Source organism: Mauremys mutica, chromosome 7 (genome assembly GCF_020497125.1).
Source record: "Mauremys mutica isolate MM-2020 ecotype Southern chromosome 7, ASM2049712v1, whole genome shotgun sequence".
NCBI lineage: Eukaryota > Metazoa > Chordata > Testudines > Geoemydidae > Mauremys > Mauremys mutica.
The window spans coordinates 24,041,880-24,062,801 of NC_059078.1; the positions used below are offsets into that span (position 1 = coordinate 24,041,880).

Below are 20,922 nucleotides of genomic sequence, written 5' to 3' on the forward strand. Positions count from 1 at the left end.
AAATAACCCTGCTTGGTTTTTAACATTAGAACATCGGGTCCTGTCTAGTCTGGAAAACTCTGCTGTGATCATATCACAAAAATCAAGCCCTTGATCTGGGTTTACTCACAGGGCATAAAATTCAGCACATGCCTAAATCTTTGTAGAAGTGGGGCCCAAGAGAATGAAAATTGGCTATTTGAGAGGGGAAGGGATTTTTAGCCTGATTGCTTAACACTCTTTGTTTTTGGTAAGTGTCATTATTAACTTCCATAACTAATTAACATTTTGAAGGAAGTTTTTGTTTAAAAGATTCAACTCCTCCACCCCTTCAGATGCAGTGTGAGAGCTCACAATAAACATCTCCTAGATCTTCCAGTGGCCCTCCAATAAAACCAGGGAAGTCTCAGTGTTAAATTCCTAATATTTCTAAAATAAAAGACAAGCAGCAAAAAGGGGCATAAATCTAATGTTAAAAAAAAATCCACCTTTCCCCAGACCACTGTTTGAAGTTTGAAATGTAATTTGCCTTAAACCTGTTATTTAGAATAGGAAAAACTTTCCCCTGTTATCTTATATTTGTTGTAAAAAAGCTACTATTCCATCTGTATTTTAAAACAAAACAAAACCTCTTTTTAAAAAATTGTCATTAAATAAATTGTTCCCTCTTATGACTTGGAAGAAACCAAATGAACTCTATTCCCCATGTCACTGTAACATTAATTGATAGAATTTTACATAAAATGTAATTTATGACAGCGTGAAACAGAAATAACCATATCCATTTCAGAGCCATGCGAAACATAAACAAATCAGCAAAACACAAACAAATCAGCTTGCCACTTGGAGAAACTCAAAACCGGCAAATAGAAAATGGCATTTTCAAGCTTAATGGGATCTTCCATTTCAAAAAGAATTCCCTCTTTGCTTTATTTACTTATTTATTCAGATTGAACGCACAGAGCTCATATGGACTTTTTAGCACATCTCCAGCATTGGGGCTGTGCAATCACCCAACCTAGCAGAAGTATTGGGAGTCATGATGCTTTCAAGAGTATCCCAGGCCACATGCTGCAGCACCCATAAATGAGATACAGCATATGTTCCTCAGGGCTGTCAGACAGCTCTTATTACATAAAGCAGAAGGAAACTTTTCCATGCTAATTTACTGGGTAGTCTTTTGATTCCATTTCCACTTCACAACTACGAAATCTCCTTTGCTTCAGGCTTCGTAATTAATTCTGTTTAACATGCCTTCTCTTCCCTCCCAGGGGGTTTTAAATAATTTCTGGAAGTAAGGGCTTGGCTACACTTACAAGTTGCAGCGCTGGGAGTTACAGCGCTGGTCATGCAGCTGTGGAAGGGCCAGCGCTGGAGTGTGGCCACACTGACAGCTACCAGCGCTGCAGTGTGGCCACACTTGCAGCACTTTCCAGCGCTGTATTGAGAGGTGCATTGTGGGCAGCTATCCCACAGAGCACCTCGTCCCGTTTTGGCGCCGTTTTGGCGCTGAGTATTGTGGGAAGGGGAAGGAAGTGTGCGGGTCATTCCGCTTCCTGTTTGCCAGCGCCCCGTGGTGCATCGCTTCACATCCCAGCATTCACTCTTTCCAGCAGCGTTTGGCGCCATTGTGAGTGTCTTTCTGTTACTCTCTGTGTGAATCGCGATTTCTGTGGCAAATGGAGCCCGATCTGCTGAGGACTCTGCTGATGAGTGTCACCAGCACAACACGTTTGGCAGTCCAGCTATTCCTTCAGCTCCAAAGTGACAGTGAGGATTCCGACGATGATATCAATATGGATTTGCCTGCCGCGTGTGACACTAAAGTGCTTGCGGCATTTACGGAAATGCTCAGCACCGTTGAACGCCGCTTTTGGGCTCGGGAAACAAGCACTGAGTGGTGGGATCACATCGTCATGGAAGTCTGGGATGACGAGCAGTGGCTGCAGAACTTTCGTATGAGAAAAGCCACTTTCATGGGACTGTGTGCTGAGCTCGCCCCCACTCTGCGGCGCAAGGACACAAGATTGAGAGCTGCCCTGACGGTGGAAAAGCGAGTGGCTATTGCAATCTGGAAGCTGGCAACTCCAGACAGCTACCGGTCGGTCGGGAACCAGTTTGGTGTGGGAAAGTCGACCGTGGGAATCGTTTTGATGCAAGTTTGCAAGGCAATTAATCGCATCCTGCTAAGAAAGACCGTGACTCTGGGGAGCGTGCAGGACATTGTGGATGGCTTTGCACACATGGGTTTCCCTAACTGTGGAGGGGCGATAGATGGGACGCATATTCCTATTCTGGCCCCCCCCCACCTGGCATCAGAGTACGTTAATCGGAAGGGGTATTTCTCTATGGTTCTCCAGGCGCTTGTGGATCACCGCGGGCGTTTCATTGACATTTACACAGGCTGGCCTGGAAAGGTGCATGATGCACGCATCTTTCGGAACAGTGGCCTGTTCAGGAAGATGCAGGCAGGGACTTTTTTCCCAGACAGGAAGATCACAGTAGGGGATGTCGAAATGCCCACTGTGATCCTTGGAGACCCCGCGTACCCGTTACTGCCTTGGCTCATGAAACCCTATACAGGGAAGCTTGACAGGAGCAAGGACCGGTTCAACTACAGGCTGAGCCGGTGCAGAATGACTGTGGAGTGTGCTTTTGGGCGTTTAAAAGCCCGCTGGCGTTGCTTGTATGGGAAGCTAGACTTGGGGGAAAGCAGCATCCCCGCGGTTATATGCGCTTGCTGTACCCTCCATAATATTTGTGAAGGGAAGGGTGAAACATTCAGTGAGGCATGGACCACCGAGGTTCAAGTCCTGGAGGCTGAATATGCACAGCCAGAGAGCAGGGCTAATAGAGAGGCCCAGCACAGGGCTACAAGGATTAGGGATGCCTTGAGGGAAGAATTTGAGGCTGAAAGCCAACAATAATGTTTGCTGCCTTGCATGGGAGTGAATTGCACTGCTTACACTGTTATTCTATTATCCATAATAATAATATGATTTGTAGTGCCTCTTTCTTTACTGGGCTAAGGTATCTTTCACTATCTGCTATAATAAAGACTGTTTTCAAAGCCAAGAATTGTTTTATTGAAAAGAAAAAAACTTCCTTGACAGACAGACAGACACACAACATTTCATGAACCCAAGAGGGCAGGGGTGTGGGTTGGTGAACTGTACAGTCACAAGTTTGCATATGCCCTGTCTGGATTGCTGTTTAATGAATCCTGCACTTCAGGGTTCATATACTGCATGGTGATGGGGGTTGAATGCAGAGGGTAAGGGTGGTGGTAGGTATCAGGGCTGGTTGGGGAACATACAGGTGTTGGAGGCAGCTGGTGGTGGTAAGAACCTGGATGCTGGGGAAAGGTGGTTTGAGCTGACATTGGGGCACAAGGCACAAAGGACGGGGCGGGTGGGGGAGTAGCACGGTAGTGCTCTGCTTGCATGGCAACGAGTGACTCTATAGACTCCGCTTGGCGCTCCAGGATGCTTAGCAGCCGCTCCGTGGTTTTCCTCTTGGCCACTGCATTTCTCTTGCGTGTCCTGCTTTCTTTCTCTCGCCAATCCTTCAAGTCCTTACTCTCTCGAGCAGACTGATTAAGAACAGTTTTCAGCATGTCTTCTTTGCTCTTTCGGGGATTTTTTCTCAAATTTTGAAGCCTCTGTGATGTTGAACATCTGGGCAGTCCAGTAGTCAAGGTCACTGTAGAAACAGAAATGACAACATTTAACACGGGCAGCATTGTATCCACTATCTCCAGACATGAATTGTTACACTGAGGGAGTGAGTTCTTATTTAAGCATTCTTTTACCCACACGCATAACACTACAGAAGCCACGACATGGTGAGTGAGCAGTGCTTATATGGGGAGAAGTGGGGCTTGGGTGTAAGAGGGGAGCTGGTTGCTTCGGGTAATCTGGAGTGCTAGAGGGGTTGAGTGAAATGCAGATGCAGGGGTGATCTTATCTCCCTATCTCTTCACTAAAGAGTCTCCCAACATTTTTCACAGGACTTAATCCTGGAAGATGTTTCCCTACTGCGAGTCACTAGGGAACAGCGGGGGGCTCTTTTAGAGCAATGTGGATTCCGCCCGGGACCCTATGCGGCTTGCCTGTGTTCAGAAATGGTCCCCCCACCACTGGCAGAAGAGTGGCGTGGACGCGTCACCGTCACTGGGACAAGGGACACAGTGGCTCTGCCTATAAACCTGCGCAGGCATATTGCCCACGCTCTGGATGAAGCTTTTGCTGAGATAACTGAGGCAGATTACCGCGACGTGATAGACCACATCAACGGGCTATTCCACATCTAGAGGCTGGCATGCATGCATCCATAACCCCCCCTCCTCTCCAGAAACATTTCACCCAGAAAATAAAAGCCGCTTACCGGTAACACGCTCCTCTGCTTGTCCTTCTGCAACTGCTGGCTGCTGCGATTGGGTGCTTTCCTCCTGGCTTGAGAAGAGCTCCTGGCTGCATGCCTCCAGGGAATCTGCGGTTTCTTCCCCCATGCCAGGAGCTTCACTCGCGGTTTCCTCCCCCCCCCACGCCTCCGCCTCCGCCGCCTCCTCCGCCTCCTCCTCCTGTCCCCCAGCCTGCTCAGAAGTGTCCATCGTTATCCTGGGATTGGCAGTGGGGTCACCCCCAAGTATCTCATCCATCTCCCTGTAAAAACGGCAGGTCGTGGGAGCAGCTCCGGATCGTCGATTCCCCTCTCGGGCTTTGTAATAGGCACTCCGCAGCTCTTTAATTTTCACCCTGCATTGTACTGCGTCCCGATCATGGCCCCGATCCAGCATGGCCCTTGATATCTGCTCAAAGATATCGTAATTCCTACGGCCGGAGCGCAGCTGTGCCTGAACAGATGCCTCACCCCAAACACTGATGAGGTCCTGCAATTCACCAGTGCTCCATGCTGGGGCTCGTTTGCCGCGTGGAGGCATGGTCACCTGTAACTGATTAAAACTGATTGCACTCCACACCTGGCTGCAGCAAACAGGAAGGAGATTTTTAAATTTCCCGGGGCATTTACAGGGCGGGTCACCTGAGCCAAGAGCAGTAGAGTGCAAACTGATGTGCAGAGTGGCTGAACAGGAATTCTGGGATACCTCCTTATTCCCTGGAGGACAGGTAAAGCGCTGGTGAGTGTCCACACCTGCTGGGCAGCGCTGGATCACCAGCGCTGCACTCCTTATACCCCTGCCGGGATGGGTTTTCAGCCAGCGCTGCAACCAGGGAGTTGCAGCGCTGGTTGTGCCCTGCAAGTGTGGACGGGGTGTTGTTGCAGCGCTGGAAAGCCTCCACCAGCGCTGCAACTTGTAAGTGTAGCCAAGCCCTAAGTTACCTTAAAAACAAGAATTGTTCCTCCTGATTGGAAAGTTGCTAATGTGGTACCTATTATCTTAAAAAGGAGCCAATGGAGATCTTGGGAAATGCAGACCAGGGAACTTGAACCCACTCTCCATGACTTCCATGACATTTTCTGCCCCAGGGCTGGAGCTCCCCGCCCTGGTGTGAGGACGCTGCAGCTGTCCAGCTGCTGTGGGGAGTGGCAGACCCCGCAGCTGTCCAGCCCTGGCAGGAAGACTCCCTGCAGCTGCCCAGCCACAGCAGGCAATGGAGACCCTACAGCTGCCCAGCCACAGCCAGCAGCTGGGGGATCCTGCAGCTCCCAGCTTCCCCAGGGGCACGGAGACCCCATAACAGCTCAGTCCTGCAGGCAGGGGGACCCTGGAGCTCCCACACACCACAGTGGTAGAGGACCCAGAAGCCCCAGCCAGAGTGGGTGCTGAACCCAGCTACCCCTTTTGTCAGGGATATTTTTTAGTAAAAGTCAGAGACAGGTCACGGGCTGCCATGAATTTTTGTCTATTGCCCATGATGTGCCCCTGATTTTTTACTAAAAATGTCTGTAACAAAAACTTAGCCTTACAGATAAGGGATATCTAGGGGTTGTAGGTTTACTTGGAACATCAAAAGTCTTGTGATAAAGTCCCTCCTAAAAGATTTAGTTTAAAGAAGATAAGGGATTATTAAGATACTTCAACCCTTACTGTGTCATTGTGGGTAAAAATCTAGTTAAACTTCAGGGACTTCTCCACATGACAAAGTTGTGCTAGTTTAATTTAAATTTTTTTTTTAAATATAGTGCTATAGTTAAACCAGTGCGGACCCTGTGTGGACACTTATTTTCATTTGAGTGGTTCATTTTGGAGAGTCCTAATCAATGTAAGCTAAAATACACTGGGGGAGTGAGGCAGGGAGCTGAGAGGAGTGTGACATTGAAGGCAGCTGGCAGAGTGCTATTTGAGATGCACTAGGTGCTGGAGCCTTTAGGCCTTTACAGTTGCAGCACTTGCTTGAGCATAGTGCACCTGGCACCACCAAAGACTCTTTCAGGACAAAGCCTGGTACCACAGCACTCCAGAGATCACATGCAGAGGCAACACTTATACAAGGCAGAGAGCGGCTGAGAACCAGATTGGGGCATTACTATGGAAACTGAAATTGCTGGGGGGGGGGGGCTGTGATGCTAGGAAGAGCCAGAGTTGAAGTCAGAGGAGAATATGAATAGTGAAGGGGGAAGCCAGCTGAGCAACAGATCACAGTGATACGGATGGGGGAGACGAGATGGAGTATTGTTCAAAGGAAGAGGAAAAGGGGGAGGAGGAAGGTCTCTGGGAGAGCCAGGAGGTGGAGAGAGTGGGAGATGAAGAGGAGTTCTGAGCATTCCAAAGTAAACAGGAGGAGAGGAGAGGGAGAGGGTGAGGGTGGGGACAGGTATGAGGTTAGAGGAGGAAGGACCCAGAGGTACCCTGGTGATGCTGGGGAAAGGTATGGGAGAAAAGGGTGAGGACTAAGGCAGGGCCAGGGTTGGGGCAGCCATCACCAGAGAGAAAAAGGAAGCAGAGGTGGGGTTTGGATTTGAGAGAGGGAAGAGCAACAGGAGAAGATAGAGCTGGTGGGAATACTAAACGGGGGAAGAAAGAGAAGGTGTTGATAGTGGGAGAAGGAGAAAGAGGAGAAAAGGCAGAGAAGGGTAATGGTTGGAGTCAAGAAGGAGCTATAGAAATGTCATTTATCCAGGGCCGGTGCAACCCATTAGGCGACCTAGGCGGTCGCCTAGAGCACTAACATTTGTGGGGCGGCGACCAGATCTTCGGCCACCCCGGTCGTCAGCAGCATTTCAGGGGCGGGACCTTCTGCCGCCTCTGTTGGGGGCAGCATTTCGGGGGTGGGACGTTCCGCTGCCTAGGGCAGCAAAAAAGCTGGTGGCAGTCCTGCATTTATCTTCCCTTGCAGCTCAGTCCAGGGGTGGAGAGGGTGGTCTATCCCTGGAGTCAACTCTTTGTATCAGAGGAGGGATAGCAAGATGGTGGCACATCTGCTGAGAGCAGCTACCTGACAATCTCTGCATGTGACAAGGTAGATACAGCATCTTCACCAGACACTGCCTTTGATCACCAGATCTTTCAGTCTGTCATTCTTCCTTGATCTGTCTCAATTCATTCTGCTCTTTCCCCATCTGCCCCCATATCCTCCAACCTCTTTATAACTCACCGCAAGTGACTTCTCATAACAGAGGAATGTGCTCATCTGGATTTTTTTCCACCCTCATACCTAGTTTGTTTGTGTTTTGTAGGATTTAAAGCTTTGGAAGTATCTTGATTGGGAGGCAGTTCCAGACCATATATCTATGAGGTACAGGCATGCCCCCCTTTACTATCCTATCTAAGCATCTCACAATCTTCAGTGTATTTCTCTTCACAACACCTCTCTGAGATAGAGCTGTGCTATTTACCCCCATTGTACCGGTGGGGAACCCAGGCACAGAGAAGCTAAGTGACTTGCTCAAGGACTCCCCAGAAGCTGCGGCAGAGCAAGAAGCTGAACCAAGGTCTCCAGAATCGCAGGCTAGCATGCTATCACCTGGACCATCCTTTGCCTATAGATGGGGGGAGCAGTTTGGGCACTGAGAGTTTTAGTTGTTTCTATGGCCTTTGTGGACATGGTTAACCCATCCACCAGTCTAAAGAAAAGAATATTCCTCTGTTATGTGAAGATATATTTCTGGTAAATTCAAATTGCCTGTTTGTATCCTAGCAACAATGAAGCAGATACAATCCTGTATTAACTGTCTCATAGCTTCAGTTAAATTCCTGGCTATGCCCTATGATCAGTTCAGAATATTTCAACAGAAGGAGAATCTTTCATCACAACCAGCCCAGGAAAGCTTCTCGGACTGAGAGTAATTTTTAACCATATTTGCTAAGGGACATCAGGGATAAGCTGTCCTTATGACTTAGGGAAGATCTAGGAAGCCTGTTTATAACAGTAAAATGATGGCTACCATCTACGGTCCATACAATATGGCAAACTAAAATTAAAGATCAGTCTGCAGTAGTCATCTGCTGGTGATTCTCTTGTAAATAGATGGATAAACAACTCCATTTGCCCCTTCATTGTATATATTACGCCATTGCTCTTTACTATTACTCAGTATATGGAGCATCCACCTCTGCTGAAGACGAAGACTCTGACATTTCACTCCATATGAATTAGTTTGTTCTGTAGGCAAACTGCCAGCTAAAAGCTCCCTAAGCCACAAGTTCCACAATACTTTAGTGTCCGAATTTGTGCTGAATGTTAACTGCAACATAATACCCCCACCTCAGTGAACATGGAAGTCAATGATTTATTTATGACCCTTTATGAACATTTATGATGTTTTTTAATCAGAGTAACTACACAATTTACACTTCATCCCATGCATCTGATGAAGTGGGTATTCACCCATGAAAGCTTATGCTCCAATACATCAATTAGTCTTTAAGGTGCCACAGGACTCTTTGTTGCTTTTTACAGATCCAGACTAGCACGGCTACCCCTCTGATACACTACACAATTTCAATATACAAAGTCAGAAATGGCTGTCCAGTATTTCCAGGAAAATGAGCGAGTGAGCTTAATTCATATAAAACCTTCTTTGCAATATGAAAATGCTTTCTGAATATATTCAATGCTGTTTAGGTATGAAAGATTAAAGTTGTGCTTTCTCTCTGTTTAAGGACACTAGATCTTCACTAAATAAAAACTTCTATAGTATTTTGCAATTATGGGACATGAACCCTCTGAATGTGTAAGTTTCCATTTAAGATGAGAAGAGAGAGAACTGTAAATGCACTAAGTTAATATGTTCCAATTTGGTAGACTGAATAAACTTCCGGGAATGCTTTGTGTCCACCTATTGACTTCCCCAGTAGCTGAACTTTGTTAGTAATGTTTAAGACTTGTCTTGAGTGCTTCTATTGTAGAGCAAGCTGTCATGTATGGTGTGTGTAGGTGTTGTAGCCAATTATACATAGAGCAATTCACTCAATCAGATTCTACCCTTTGCTTTGTAAATTGTTTAGCCATTAAAAAAGAAAAAAGAAAAAGAAAAAAAGAATTGAACTGCGTTGGCTTTGCCGTGGAAGGGGCATAGGGCACAAATCTGTCCTGTTTAGATTGCCACATTCAGTATGGAATGGAAAATAATCTCTGCTAGTTATATAGACCAATTTCAAATGTAATGATTCCATCATTTGTCAGCCCATTAGAGTTAATGCTTTATCTTTATCGGAGGGAGGGATAGCTCAGTGGTTTGAGCATTGGCCTGCTAAACCCAGGATTGTGAGCTCAATCCTTGAGGGGGCCATTTGGGGAACTGGGGCAAAAAAATCTGTCTGGGGATTGGTCCTGCTTTGAGCAGGGGGTTGGACTAGATGACCTCCTGAGATCCCTTCCAACCCTAATATTCTATGATTCTCCCTCCATCATGCAGCTAAAAAGCAGAGAGGAAAAACTTTCTGTAAGAGGGCATGGAGAAAGCGCCACTAATCCCAATGTATGTTACTCCATATTCTCATTAAGATAGTGTGTAAGCACAATGTGGTTAAGAACTGTCCTCAGAATTCAGGTATGCTTTCCTTGTCTAATGTAGATGCTGTAGCATGTTATAAGACTCCTGCAGATGTCCAATATGATCAGGGAAGCGATTAGCAACCATAGGCGGCAGGTTCGTATAATTTTTGGTGGGGCCCAAAATGGTGGTCCCCCCCCTCCCCCCCGCTCTCACCCTGTAAGCTGATATAAAATGAAGCTACAATGCGTCAGCACCACAAGATTACAAGGGTCAATTAAAAGTGGAAAGTCAGAAGCAGCACTTGCCTATTAATACCTAATATACGGTATTAAATTTTGTTGCACCTGTTGTGACAAAGTGGGAATGTTCTTAATGTTTTCTCTGAATACTGTGTGGGTGCCTCAGTTTCCTCTGCAAAGTGCCAACTGACGGTGTTGGGGACAAAGAGATCAGGTGGCCTCCTTGTCCGGAAGAGACACAAAGACCAGATGAGGGAGTGTCAGTTTGGAGCTGGCTGGGGAAATCGGGAGAGGTCCAGAACTTGGGTCTGGGCTCCCCCGCCCCCAAGATGGACCTGACTGAGGGGTCCTGTTTTCTGTACTTACAAGCTCTGTTTTAGACTATATCCCTGTCATCTAATAAACCTTCTGTTTTACTGTCTGGCTGAGAGTCACATCTGACTGCGGAGTTGGGGTGCAGGGACCTCTGGTTGCCCCAGGACCTGCCTGGGCAGACTCGCTGCGGAAAGTGCACAGTGTGGAAGGGCATGCTGAATGCTCCGAGGTCAGACCCAGGAAGGTGTAAGCTTCTTGCCCTGGAGACAGTATGCTCAGAGAGGAGGCTCCCCCAGAGTCCTGACTGGCTTTGTATGGAGTAGTTCCAAAGCATCCCAGCATCCCCTTCCACATCGTGCACTTCTCAGAAGTCCGCACAGGCACTGACACTCCCTCCTCTGGCCTTTGTCTCTTTTCCAAGCATTAGGAGGCCACCTGATCTCTTTGTTCTCCAACACCTTCAGTTGGCACCTTGCAGGAGAGTGGCCCAGGCCATCAGTTGCCTGGAGGCAGGGTTGCAGCCATTCTCTGTGCAGACGGCATCACACTGGCCCTCTAGGGCTTTACAACAATCACATCCCCTTATCCCACCATCTAGAGCCTTAAGAAATGCATTGGGGAAACTGAGGCACACAGACAGTATTCAGAGAAAACACCTGTATACGACCAGTTACATACTTTGAAGGGTGTAAAATAATCAAATATTGTGCTAAATACAATGATACTCCAAACACCTTCAGTTGGCACCTTGCAGGAGAGTGGCCCAGGCCATCAGTTGCCTGGAGACAGGGTGTCGGCCATTCTCTGTGCAGACAGCATCACACTGGCCCTCTAGGGCTTTACAACAATCACACCCCCTTATCCCACCATCTAGAGCCTTAAGAAATGCATTGGGGAAACTGAGGCACACAGACAGTATTCAGAGAAAACACCTGTATACGACCAGTTACATACTTTGAAGGGTGTAAAATAATCAAATATTGTGCTAAATACAATGATACTCCAAACTGACCACCAAATTTAAGTTGCATGTTTTTCCCCTCAGGTGAGGGTTCTGGGGTGGGGCTGGGGATGAGGGGTTCACAGTGCAGGAGGGTGCTCGGTGCTGGGGGTGCAGGCTTTGGGGTGAGGCAGGGCTGAGGATGAGGAACTTGGGGTGCAGACAGGCTGCCCCAGGGCTAGGGCCAGAGAGGACTCCCCATCACCACCACTGGCAGCAGCAAGCTCCAGGGGAGGGACCCCTCCTGCCCCCCACGGCGCACACACTCTGCATATGCTCCTAGGGCCCCTCTCAGGTCCAGAAAGCTCACTCCCCTCCCCTATGATGGGTACTGTGGGGGGCACAGGTGGCCTTCCATGTTGCTGCCCCTCACCATAACTTCACTGTGGATGGGGCTGCCCCTTGCCCAGCATGGGGCAGAAGTGGGGTAGGCAGGGTGGTGGCTGGCTATGGGACGGGGGAGCAGGGTGTCATAAAATTCACCCAAGCCCCAGCTGCTCAGGTCTAGGAAGCCTCCCTCTCCCATCCCTCCTGTGGCGGGTGGGTTGGTGGGTGCTGGGGGAGGGGGCATTGCCTTCACATGTGGCTTCCTGCCTCCCCTGTGCAGCCTGCTGTGCCTCACTGGGGGTAGGAGTAGGGGCTGGGACTGGGGCTGGGGCAAGGGGGGAATCATAGGGTCAAACACTCACGGAAGCCCCAGCAGCTGCTAAGGTGAATGATGTCTGTCTCCTGGCCCGTTTGTGTCTCCTCCAGGTAGGGGCAGGAGAGGGGAGGCCCCCTCCACTCCCCTCCCCCTCCTGAGTGCTTCAGCAGTAGTTAGCATTCCTCTTATGCTAATGTTGCAGCCCTTAGGCTACGGCAGCAGCAGCAAAGGAGAGAGAGACGCGCTGTGCGCTCTCTTTACATTCAGGCAGGGAAGCTCCGGGGAGGGGGAAAAAATCTAGCTCCAAATATTGGTGGAGCAGAGCCCCTGATTATGAATATTCCTGGGGCTTTAGCTCCAAGAGCCCATATAAGTTGGCGCCCATGTTAGCAACCACCATGTTTGAGCATTTGGGCTAGAATCCTACTAGTAACTTGTCAAATTTAGTGTTCAGAGGGCTTTAACAATGACCCAGTGGGCTGCTTTAGGGGCCCTGACAAGTGACAGTAAGGTGTAAAAACAAAGGTTTGGCGTTGTGAGTGTGGTTGCAATACAGCCCCACTCACAAAATGAATCTTCCTCACTGTTAGGATTGCTTATACCATAGAACCTCAGAGCTACGAACACCTTGCTCAGGATTGGAAGTTATTCCTAACTGTGAAATGTTCGTAACTCTGAACAAAACGTTATGGTTCTTTCACAAGTTTACAGTTGAACATTGAATGAATACAGCTTTGAAACTTCATTATGCAGAAGAAAAATGCTGCTTTTAACCATCTTAATTTAAATGAAACAAGCACAGAAAGTCGTCTTACCATTAATTTTTTTAAAACTTTCCCTTTTTTTTTTTAGTAGTTTACATTTAACACAGTACAGTATTTGCTTTTCTTTGGTCTCTGTTACTGCCTGATCGAGTACTTCCGGTTCCAGAGGGAGGGGGTGTGGTGACCGATCAGTTCGTAACTCTGGTGTTCATAATTCTGAGGTTCTACTGTAAATTCAGATCCAGCCTGCAATCTGCTCTCTGAGCATTGACTTTCTGGCGCAGAGGTGAGAGCTACCCGCAAAGCTATACTCGCAATCCAAGAACAATTGTTCCTTTGCTCACATTAGCTTACGCTTTATAAGAGGCGAAGGTCTACTGCTCTCTAGTATTTTTCCTGCAAACTTCTTCCGCAGCAAGCAAGGGCAGAGATGGTATCAGTCTGTTTTTCTGCAGAATCAGCTGCGTGACCTTTGTTAGCAGTGCAATCCCTTCGCAAAGCCCGGCATAGCAGCATATCACTGCGGCTGAAAGGAAGTGATTCGAATTTCTGCCTGCTGAGAGGGAGGCAGCTCTGGAACACCTGTCTCCCTAAACAATCAGCCAGTCTTCCACTGTCCCTATGGTTAGGGATTGGCCCAGCCAAAGTGTGGGCAGCCCTGAGCACAGGGGACAGACCGAGTCCCCAACTCTGAGGTTCATCTCCTCTCCCCGAGAGTGAGGAGAGGGAGTGACTGTACAGGAGCCCCCTGGGATTTAGCTGAGTCTTTTCACCAGGAAAGACTAACACCCTACCACCAGAACAAGCTCCAGCATCAGCTTGTGTTTGCTAGGGTCCCCTACAGCCAACTGGTGGAGGTTAAAGCCCCAGTGAGGCAGCCGTAGGGTATATCGACACTGCAAAGAAAAACCCAGAGCAACAAGTCTCAGAGCCTGGGTCCATTGCCTCATGCCTGGGCTGCGGGGCTAAAAATAGCAGTGTAGACATTCCTGCTCGGGCTGGAGCCAGAGCTCCGAGACCCTCCCACATTGCCGGGTTTCAGAGCTCAGGCTTCAGTCCAAGCCCAAATGTCTGCACTGCTGTATTTGTTTCTGCAGCCCGAGCCCCAAGAGCCCAAGTCATTTGACTCAGTCTCTGAGACCGGCGCCGCAGGTTTTTCTTTGCAGCAGTGACGTACCTAAGTGTCCCCCTGTAGTGAGCTCTCGGAAAGCAGCTTGGGTGCCCAGCAGCCGCCACGCCCAAACCAATAAGCCCTTGCTCAGGAGCAGGCTCTTTCCCACAATCTATTCACCTGCCTGGGACAGGATCCCGAGCCCCGGCTCCCCAGCCCTGCTTAGGGACAGTCTTTCCCCCACCTTCTCCGATTCAGCGTCATCGTTTCTGTTGCTTTCACCGGTGTTTGAAAGTGCATATTTGTGCCAAAGAAATATATGCCAGACCAAATTCATTAACATATACAAGCTACCTCACAGGGAGAGGCTTGGGAAAACCAGAAATCCCGAATAAATAAGGCACTGCAATGTGGCACTAGTGAGTCCTAAAATCAGGTCAGTACATCATGTGTGGTATCAACAACATATGCACCGAGCCCATGCATCTGCACTGTAAACAAAGGGGCCAACAAACCAAAAAAAAAATGATGTGGTTGTTACGTCTTTGAGTTTTCCTCCCCTCTGGTAAGATTTATAGTCACCAATTACACTTGTAAGTGGTTGGTAAAAGATTATTGTCTACAGCAGTTTAATAGCAGTATTACACTTCCAACTTTACCTGGTTCAGAAGGTAACAGAGAAACTGAGGAGAAGTTTACCCATAGTTTAAATAGTTAGAAATGGGTAATACAGAGGGAGGTGTGACAAAATTATCATTTACCACAACGCAGAGGTGACGCATGGGGGAGGAGGGGATGCAGGGTCCTGTGGCCCCTCAGATTTCTGCCAGGATTTATATGCCCTGCCCTACACACTACCAGATCCTTTAAATCAGAGGTTCTCAAACAGTGATCCGCAAGCTCCATTCAGGTGGCCCAAGGATAGTTCCCTTTAAGGTGCACGCCTGGGCTGCTGCACACAAGAGAATGAAGGGCCACCCACCTAATTAGTGGACCTGCGCAGGCGTGGCTTCACAAATTAGGTGCCTGGACCCTGGAGAAGACGCACATGTAAGGTGAGGTGCTGGCCTTGGGGGGGAATAGGGGGTAGGTGGGAGGGGGCAGTGAGGTGAGAAGAGGGGTGGGGGGAATTTGGGATGTGCAGGGCTGCAGTGGCCAGAAAAAGAGGTGACTTTCCCCAGCTCCAGAGTTGCGGCTGCTGGGGAGAGACAGCTCTGTGGCTGCTGTGGCGGGGGAGAGACCCCCACTCCTTCCCAGCCCCAGCTCGGGGGCTGCCACAGCTGGGGAGAGAGGGCACATCCATCACATTAGAAAGGTAAGACTACTGATGTTAAAGTATGAGTTGTGTACTTTTATTTGTAGAACAAAATAACCTTAATTATTAATTTTTTTAATGTAGCGCTTTATCCAAAGCACTTTACAATAGTTGGCTAATGGTACAAACAATATTTGGAAAGATCGTTTAGTGGTCCACCGAAACCCTCTGCAATTTTCAAGTGGTCCACGGAAAAGAAATGTTTGAGCACCACTGCTTTAAATTATGACTCCCATTATCAACAGTTATGCGTCATCTCTGCCTAAAGGAGGCCTGAAAAATGCAAACTGAAGAAAAATAATGAATTCTCAAAAAGTGGCAAAAGGAACCTCCTACAAAAGCAAGAGAAGACATTACAGAATTGAAGGTTACTGTTTCTTTAAAGGTCAGCAACACATTACAGTTACTGTTGTCCCTTGTTAGGACCAGCCATGTGTAAAGCCTCAATAAAGGATCTTCAGTAACAACCATTACATAAAGTTTGGATGGTGGATAATTCTCTCTCATTTACTGTGAACTTTTAGCCAGATTTTTTTTTTAAACAAGGGGCTCATTCTATTCATTTACTTCTCAGTGCCAGCTCAGCCAAGTGAAGATGTGCTCTATGAACCTGAGAGAGAGAACTTGGCTCTGATGAATGGTCATGTTTCAGAACATTTCTGAAGGGGCTGTCTCAGGTGGACAGAGAAGGAAGCAGACATTTTCACCTGTCAGCTATTCTTGAGGCAGACACAATATTCACTCATCTAGCATCATCTACTGTGCCTGTAGGTGCAGCAAAACTGGCCCAAAGTGATTTGAAAAAAATTCAGATATCTCTACAGGCTGGGAGCCAAAACATGTCCTGCAGCAAAAACATGAGGGCAGGGCCCAGAGGGCTGGGCACAGAGGGCCTAGGAACGCCGCAAGATTCACACTGTGCCATCCTCACTCCCAGAGGCCAATGCAGGGGCTGTGGCCAGACAGCCTGTGGTCTCTGGCTATTCCCAGTTTCTATGAATGGCTCTTAGGGGTCATAGGCATCTAAGTATATGTTGGAGCAGCCCTGAGACTACTCTAAATTACCTCAGGGGTCAAACCATCCCCCAGATGACCTCAGAATCAAGGAGTTACAAATATGACTAAAGCCAGCTAGGTCCCCTCAGGACCTGTGCTGAACACAGTTTGGTTGGACTAGATCATCAAGGGCATACATATAGTTGCCACCTATCCAATTTTTTCCAGACTCACCACTTTTATGAGCAGCTGTCCTAGGAAATGTGCAAGCATGTTCAGTACACACTGCCAGCTGTCCAGTTTTGTGAGCTCAGGATCAGCCAGGGTGGTTTTGTTTGTTTGTTTTTTTTTTTTTTTTTTTTTTAAACTTCAGACTTGTCACCCTTAGGCCATGGGCCTAGGGAGTTTTTCCAGTCTGTGGTTAGACGCTGTTTTCAATTGCAGGTATATTCACCTGCTGGCACATCCACCATTTTTCCAGATCTCTGTTTCAGGGAGGGTATTTCCAGGAATAACAGTGGGTGATGTTTATGTGCCCTAGTGGGTTGGAGGCTTGGCATGTGGGTTATTAATGCTGCTACCACTTGGAACAACTCATGAAGATTATCCCACACCTTGAACTAAAGATTCAGAGCTGGAACAGATTCTTCAAAACTGATGCGCAAGTAATGTGGACTGTCTTATATGACCAGGACTGTTCCTTTGCTGCCTGGAATATTCTGAGAACCGAGTCTGATAAAGCAGTGATTCTAAACCAGGCTTGAGTAAAACATGTCACATACTACCTTTGCAACTCTCTCCTTGCTAATTCTCTACTCTCCCACTTTTAAATTAATTTGTAATACATTTTGCTGCTAAAATACCAGGACTTTTTCCATGCACAGAAAGAGCACTAGAATGAGGGCTAAAAACAGTGTATAGAGAGATATTGCATCACAATAGTCTCCCTTTGCAGTCTGGCTTTTAATTAGCTAAATTTACTGAGTAACTAGAGCTGTGCTTTTGATTGTGCCCCCCTGCACCTGTCCCTACCAGGATAAAGTAAAAGCATTCGATATATCCAAACCTTTAAGTAACAGGTAAGTAGTCCATAGAAAGCCAACCAATATCAATGTGACAACAAATCACATTTGTTCTGTGTTATCGCTCTCAGGAAAAAATAACCTCAAATTTTTGGGTGCTTCACTTTTTGGATACCCAAAGTGGGCCTGATTTTTCGGGGTGCTGAGTACCTGCACCTTCCATTGCCTTTAACAACTCTAAAAATCAAACCCAAGGTGTCTTAAGATGGACACTCAAGAACTGATGCACTTCCAATAGAAGTAACCACTGGTGAAAATGTTTGGTCTTAACCTCAACCTACATCTCTCAGTTCCTAGTTACACTGCCCGTAAAGGGAGGTACTGCCATCACCACAAAGCTGTATGAAGATTTAACTCATTATAACCATGCTGAGATCTTCAGATGGTCGGCACTAGTGAAATGCAGAAGTCCCAGATGTAAAGTCCAATATCTCAACACTTTGGGGCTAGTCATGCAAGCTTTGTACCATCAGAAAGGGCAGATTTCTAGCTAAATGGGTATGCACAACATCTCTAGAAGTTCCCAAGATATCCAATTTTAATGGCATGACATTTTTATGTATAGAAAAGCTATTTGAGGTAATTTTTTTAGACTATTTAAAATTGTCCTTCAGCGGTCTGTTCATTCCCAGGATCAAGGATTTAAGGATTTAATGCAAGGAATAAGCAAGGCTCAGGCCTAGATAAGGATACTTGCATATTCCATTTATGATACATGTCGGATCATTGCACTATTGCTGCATGGCAGAGCCTGGAAAGTTCATGGTTTTGCCACTTGTAAGCAATATCACAATCCCAAACTCATGCTGATTAAACATTATGCCTCAGGATACTAGCAGACATTCATTCATTCATTCATTCTCTCTCCCCCTCCCCCAACTCTTTTTTATATTCTAGCATGAAAATGGCCATGCCCTAGTCAAGATTGAAATTAGCTTCCTTCTGTAAACCCAATTTTTAATCCCCACCCCTAATTTTCCACTAAGGAAAGCAATTCTTGACATTTCACATGCCACATCTCAGCCAAAAGTAGACATTTTTCTGGAAAAGTTGGAAAAATGAGTAGAGGTTTTAAACTTTTGGCATTTAAACGTTTTCCTTGTCGTTGACTTTTTTTTTAAAAATGTCCTGTTTTTGGCCCCTCATATCTCCAAAACAGCCTCTCATGCTAACATCACATTTTTGTTGTGGATTGCTGAGAAGTGTCTTCTTGTATTATTTTCTGAGGGAGAGGCTGCTGGGAGAAATCACAAAGGTATAGCATGTTATGCTGGAAGATGCTAATGACTTTTAATGAAATCTGTGGGTGCGCCACACACTTTCAGGCTCTACAGAAGGAGCAATCCTGCCCCTTTATGTAGTAAAAATAGCTGTGGGCTGTGAGGCTACTGCCCAAGGCACTAGGCCTCAGGACAGGTCAGAGCTAATTCTCCTGACTGAGGGGTTTTCCTGGTTGCACAAACAGGCGTAGGATTAGGGTGATCAGACAGCAAGTGTGAAAAATCAGGACAGGGGCTGGGAGGTAATAGGTGCCTATATAAGAAAATGCCCCAAATATTGGGACTGTCCCTAAAAAATCGGGACATCTGGTCACCCTAGGTAGGATAATTGTTGGAGGCAGACAAGGCTAGGAAAAGTAGTAATGAGTGTTATCCTGAGAGGAAACAGAAAGACGGAGCTTCTTTGGGCACAGAACACACTGGGAGTGGCCCAATTGGGGATGTCTGAACAAGGAAACCGCCCGCTGTTTGTTTTTATAATGTCAGGGCAACCGACCTTCGTGTACTTTGTTTTAAAATATGTAAAATTACACCAAGAACATAGCTGACTCTTATCACCCATTTCTTAACCTAACAGGAACAACCTTGCCAGGCCCCATTTTTGGTTAACCGCTTAGGCCATAGGTCAACAATAATGTCAGCACTTGTTACAGGGTGTATAGAACACACAGAATGACAAAAGGAAAGCAGAAGGAGCCAAGTAGCTCGGAGCCAGATCGCTTCACACTTCCCCACTTTTCTTTTGTGGATAATGTTGGCCCAGTGCTTCCTCATTCCGCCTTTCCCCTGACCATTCCTGTTAGCCCCTGGCCAATTCAGCTCTAACCCTCACTAGCTTCACGGAGAGAAGAGCTGGGAGCCCAAGAGTTGTAGCAAGAGAGGGTTTCCTCCCTCACACTAGTCGACCAGCAGGCCTGTTCTGAAGACCACCACCCCAGAATGCAGTGCAGGGGAGAGGGTTCGCTGGCTGGCTGCAGTGCAGAATGTACCACATGTACACTATAATTGAGACCTCTGTTCCCTTCTAGGGCAGCTGCCGTGGTCATGGCAATTGTACGGGTGTACTCAGAGCGGGCTGAACAGTCTAAAAAGCACCTCCAGCCTTAGCCTTTTTGGGTGGGGTATGAAGCAACATTTTGCTCCCTTGTCCCCAGACTCTTGCTCACAGTAACCAACTTCTGACCACAGTTATCTCCCTGCTATGCACAGGCCAAGCCTAAGGATTTTGGGAGAGGTTAGAGAGGTGATTCTCTGAGATACATAGCAAACAAAACTGCCTTTTTTCATGTATGTGTGTGGCAGGGAGCAGCAGGGTGGATCTTGTACAGCTCTGTGACCAGGATTTTTCCAGGAGTGGTTAGTGATTTGAGTGCTCATCTGATTTTCAGAAAATGCTGAGTACCCAGCCTCTGAAAATCAGGCCCCTCTAAGATATTTCAAGTTTTACACCAGAAATAAAGTCACTTTTGGAAATCATTACCTTTTGCCTTTTACCAGGGCTGCACCGTTTAAACATCAACAAAAAAATACACCCCAACTACATAAGTTAAAAAATGCTTTTGCTTCCATTAATAAAAAGGCAGGGTTACCTCAAGAACAGAATTTTCAGACAATGATGGTTTCTTTCTTCCTATTAAAAATACGTTTGTTAATTAATATCACACTAGCAGGTAGCCTCTGCAGGGGGAGCATTGCTGCATATCTATTAGAAATCATTGTTGTAAATTAATTTATAGTGAAAGTTAATTTACAGAGACTGTTTCCACTTCAACAGTATGTTGCACTGGGCATGGTGGGCAAAATCTGGATTCCCAGCTAACCTTTCATTTCTTTCTTTCCTTCAGACCTAGTCAGGGTCACTCAACCACAAATGCTGCATTTTATGCTAGTCCCATCTGTACCTATTTAAAAAGATTTGAATCACCCACAGACATTTTAGCTTAACATATTGTCCTCTCTTGAGACATTTGGTAATTTGTTCATGAGAAGCTGAGCATTGTCTTCTTTCTTGGGCTAATTTTAGTTTGTTATTTATGTTTACAGTACTTACATTTTTGTTTGTGCAAGTCTTTTCCAGTAGTTGACTTCATTTGTTAGTATTTTTGCTGGTTTCTTTGGCTGTTTTTGCCTGTAAATGCCATTCTCTTGCCAAGATCATAGTGCATCCATCAGATAAGTACTAAGACATTTGCAGCCCTCATTCTGCAACTTGGCTGCCTGCCTCCCTTTCCTCCTTCTGCTTTAAAATCAGGCAGATGGCATCCAGTCACATGAAGAGAACTGTTCACACCTGTT

The 20,922-nt window shown here is 46.9% G+C and overlaps 1 protein-coding gene across 1 annotated transcript in view; it reads right to left on the bottom strand.

Moving 5' to 3' along the window:
• ABHD6 (abhydrolase domain containing 6, acylglycerol lipase) overlaps window positions 1-20,735 on the bottom strand; it is a 59,665-nt gene extending 38,930 nt beyond the window's left edge. The window contains exon 1 of the mRNA XM_045022854.1: window positions 20,678-20,735. The gene's annotated coding sequence lies outside the window, so the exon portion shown is untranslated. The remainder of the gene's footprint in view (window positions 1-20,677) is intronic.
• Window positions 20,736-20,922: the final 187 nt, after the last annotated feature.